This window comes from Penaeus vannamei, unplaced genomic scaffold (assembly GCF_042767895.1).
Source record: "Penaeus vannamei isolate JL-2024 unplaced genomic scaffold, ASM4276789v1 unanchor5325, whole genome shotgun sequence".
NCBI classification, from domain to species: domain Eukaryota; kingdom Metazoa; phylum Arthropoda; class Malacostraca; order Decapoda; family Penaeidae; genus Penaeus; species Penaeus vannamei.
The window spans coordinates 5,001-10,000 of NW_027218303.1; positions in this window are offsets into that span (position 1 = coordinate 5,001).

Here is a 5,000-nt window from a genome sequence, read left to right on the forward strand (position 1 = left end):
CTGCTGCCAGGCCAATCCGTCTGCTGACTTCATGGTCTGACAGCCCAGAGTTATGAATTACACTCTCTCAAAGATGAGGAGGCCTGGCAGTGGCATGACCAGTGTAGGTGGCTACACCTATTACTGGTCGGGCTGCAGCGACGGCCAACATCTCCAGGGAGTAGCCATTGCCACCTCCAGCAGACTCCAGCCCTCGGTAGTAGAGGTTACTCCTGTTGATGAGCATATAATGGTATTGAGATTGAAGCTATCTTTTAGCTTCATGTCTCTTATTGCTGTGTACGCTCCTACCAATGTTTGTAAACTTGACGTGAAAGATGTTCTACGCCAAACTTACATCTGTGGTAGACAGATGCCCCCTGCAAGATATTCGCATTGTTCTGGGGGACTTCAATGCGGTATCTGGCTGTGATTGAGCTGGCTATGAGATGTCTGTCGGTCTCCATGGTTCAGGAGCTGATGCCGGTAGTGAGAATTCCCTCCTTTTCCGGGACTTTGCTAGGTCCCAGAAATTGAGGATTTCTCGCTCCTGGTACCAGCGCCCAGACCCACATCATTGGACATGGATGCGGGTAATGCAGCCAAGGAGATCGACCATATACTCGTTAGCACTTGTTGGAGGATCCTCCAGAACTGCAGGGTGTACAGGAGTGCTGAGTTCTGTGGTACTGACCATAGATTGGTTGTGGCTACCCTCCGGGTCCACTTCAAAACTCCCCAGTGGTCAAATGATCACCCTTGGGTGTTTCATTTGGACAGGCTGAGGGAGGGGGAGTGTGCCCGCGGGTTTTCTGAGGCAATCTCTGATCGTTTCGCAATGCTCGACAGTCTGACAGACCCTGTTCTTCTGTGGGATACCTTCAAGCGTAAAACGCTTGATGCAGCTCAAGATACGATTGGTGTACGCCCGAGACCAATACAGAATTTTATCTCGCAGGAGACACTGGAAGCCACAGATGCTTGTCGTGCGGCTCGTCTGACAGGGGATCGGGGATTGCACCGTTCTCATGTGCGCAGAACTCGGTCTCTGTTAAGAAGGGACAAGGAACAGTTTATTAGGAGTCTTGCAGAGGAGGTAGAAGGCCATTTCTTTGTAAATGACCTTCGTCCTGCATACCAAGCCCTGAGAAAGCTGAACTCCAAGCCCTCTTCACAGGTGACAGCAGTTCGCTCAGTAAGTGGTCAGATCGCTTTAGATCCTGTTGCGGGAACGTTGGGCTGAGTATTTTGAGTATTCTCACGGTGTAACCGTTGGTTGGACACATGGTCCCGCCAACAGTACCCCATGATCCGGCGCAAGGACCTATTACAAAAGGCTTCAATACAAGACTCCAAGGCACAGGATAATGTCCAGGTTTCACTACCGTACAGCAAAACTGGCATTATCAGAGCCTTGAAAACCTGTAGCTTGGTCCTTCTGCACAGGTACTGACATCCCCAAATACTCTTGTTGAGAGTTCATGATCCCTGCTGCCAGGCCAATCCGTCTGCTGACTTCATGGTCTGACAGCCCAGAGTTAGGAACTACACTACCAAGGTATGTAAAGCTCTCTGTGACTTCAATGTCCTCGCCGCAAGCACGTACCGACCGAACAGGTTCTCCTAACAAGTCCCCAAATTCCTGGACCTTGGTCTTGGTCCAGGAGGCCTCTAGACCCAAGGGTTTCGCTTCATTGCTAAATGCATCCAGAGCCGCCACTAAAGGTTCCAAAGACTCAGATAGAATGGCAATGTCATCAGCAAAGTCAAGGTCTGTAACCTTGATACTGCCCAGCGTTGCCCCACAATGACTTTGAACAGTAGCTCTGCCCAGTATCCAGTCCATGCAAGTGTTGAAAAGAGTTGGTGCAAGGACACAGCCTTGCCTCACTCCTGAACTAACAGGGAAGAAGCTCGACAGGCCCCCACAACACTTTACGGGGACCGTCCCTGGCCATAGGGGGGTCGGGGTACTTGAATTTTGTTTTTGGTCCTAACGTATTGTTACATGTCTGAGGAAACTGCCCTTCGATTGTTAGACTCTATCTCGAACTTGGTGTAACAAGGGCATAAGCAACATGGGGTGCAAGTGCATTTACACTCATTTGAGGTAAATGGCCTTTACACTCGTTCCGACCATTCCTCCGGCTTATGATAATTACATGTTGATATTAGTTCAAATAATGATTGTTACTCCTTATGTCAATTCATGAATGATACAGTATAATTGATGATGAAATAAAGATTTTTTTCTTTTTTTTTTAGTTTGCTTTAGTAGACGTACATGACTGAGTAGGCCTACATGCAAAACACATACTGCATTGAAACCTCAGGGTTGTATGATATTGTTTAGCTATCGATTACCATGTCTTCATATCAAATCTGCAATTATGTGCAGGCGCGCGCGAGCGTGTGTGTATGTTTGCGTGTGAGCTCGTGCAAAAGTGTATGAGAGTACGGACACGTGCACTTTAGCGTATAGGTGTGTACCCTTATGTGCGTGCATGTGCGTACGCGCGCACTTGCGTGCGTATATGTGCGCGATTGTGACAATACACATGTGCGTGCGCGCCTGTTAGAGTATCAGGTGAAGCGTAGAGGACGGCTGAAGGCAGGCGAACAAGTTCAAACTTACGCGCGCGTGATCGCATTGGTAATCATAGCATTTAAAGGGCCGCATAGCGGCGCGGCGTCGCGTCGGAATGACGTCATCGCCACTCCATTTTACATTTTTTGTTGCTGCTCACTAACCCTTTATCCGATCTGAATGAAATAAAGACCATTAGAAAGAGCAACGTCTGGGATTCCTTTTGGACTATGTGCGCATAATATAATCGAACGAAAACTATGGAAAATGAACGAAAACATTATAAACACTTTAAAGGTCATTTACCTAAAATCAGTTGTTTATTTCGACATGTGTATGCGCGCGTGCACGTATTTGCTGGAGGGTAATGCAGAATTACGGCTGAAGACAGGAGTGCGAGTTCAGACATGTGCCGAGGTAATCAGTACAGCACACACATGTGCACATGTATGGGTATGTGCACTTCTGTATGTGTGTTCGTGTGTGTGTGTGCGACTATGATTGCTCGCGCGAGTATGAGTGCGCGGGTGCGCGCGTTTGAATTAATGAGTGTGCGCGCATGTGTATATATCCGCGCACGCGCACGCGTGAGTGCGCGCTATTAGTTGGAGTGTGATATGAAGAGTAGAGGACCACTGGAAGCACGGCCAACAAGTTGTGACATGCGCGCGCGTGATTGCAGGGTTAAGCACAGCATTTAGTAGGCCGCATGGCGGCGTCGGTTGGGGATTTTTTCGTCATATTGTTTTACATTTTTTTTATGCTGTTCATTAATCACTTATCCGATCTGAATGAAATAAAAACAAAAGAAAGAGCAATGTCTGGGCTTCCTTTTGGTCTATATATACACACTTGCGTGCGTATATGTGCGCGCGCGCATGTCACAACTTGTTCGTCATGCTTCCAGTGGTCCTCTACTCTTCATATCACAATACACATATGTGCGTGCGACCGTGCGCGCGCCTGTTTGTTAGAGTATGAGGTGAAGCGTAGAGGACGGCTGAAGGCAGGCGAACAAGTTCAAACTTGCGCGCGCGTGATCGCAGGGTTAACCATAGCATTTAAAGAGCCGCATGGCGACGTCGGTTGGGGATTTTTTCGTCATACTGTTTTACATTTTTTATGCTGTTCACTAATCACTTATCCCATCTGAATGAAATAAAAATAAAAGAAAGAACAATGTCTGGGCTTCCTTTTGGTCTATAGGCACATACTATAATAAGACGAAAAACTATAGAAAATGAACAAAAACTTTCTAAACATTTTCAAGGTCATTTATTTGTTTATTCATTTTTTCAAACTTTAGTACCTACCACACTTCACAGTTTGTGTCCGATATAATGGAGCTTTTCCCCCAAGAAAGAACATTTGAATGTGCAGAGAATAACGAATTGGATTTTGTAAAATCAAAATGTTACATTTTTAACGAATTTTTAAAACCCTGATAAAAAAAAAAAAAAAAAATTGCCGATTATGTTACATGCGATAATTCAGAAACTAAACGGAATTTCCAAAATTCGAATTAGTCGTTCTTTGTATGACCTAGAGTTTTTCTCAACAGAAAGCACATAGAAAACGGATGATAGTTGTGAGACTTGGTGGGTACCGAAGTGATCTATCAAAAATAAATTTTTTGATAGTGCTTAAATTCCCTTTAAATTTGTGAAAATTTGGTCATAAGATGGGTAAGGATCTCTCTTTCATCCTACCAAAATTCATGAAAATCTGTAAGACCGTTTTCTATATTTAAACAAAAATCGAAAATTGGCGATTTTTCAGGGACAGTCCCCTTACAGCACTTTCAGTACCAGTGTACAGGCTTGCTATAAGTCCAATAATCCTTCTTGGAATTCCTCTCAGTCTCAGGATCTCCCAGAGTGATTCCCGATGCACCGTGTTGAACGCCTTCTTGAGGTCGATATAGGCTGCAAGCAGCCCACACCCGAACTCACGTCGGCGCTCTACAGTGACTCGAAGCGCAAGGATATGGTCTATTGTAGACTTTCCAGGAGTGAATCCGGATTACTCCAGTCTCTGATACGTCTCAGAAGGATGTGGGCGAGAATCTTGCCTGGTATACTGAGCAGTGTGATGCCTCGGTGATTGCTAGTCCCAACGGTCCCCCTTCCCTTTCTAGAGAGGGATGACCACACCCCTTAACAGGTCAGGAGGAACGGTACCGGACCGCCAGATGGCAGCCAGGAAAGCATGTAACCCCCACGCCATAGGTTCACCACCAGCCTTTAACAGTTCAGCTGGTATGCTGCAGATATCTGCTACTTTACCACTCTTCAGCTTGGAGATTGCCCCCCTAACTTCAGTTAGGGAGGGAGGATCCTCACTGATGGGTGGGTCCGGCAACAGGGTCTCGGCACTCCGCGCATCTAAGTTAACTGTTGGTGGGTCAACCTGGTACAACTGCTCAAAATACTCA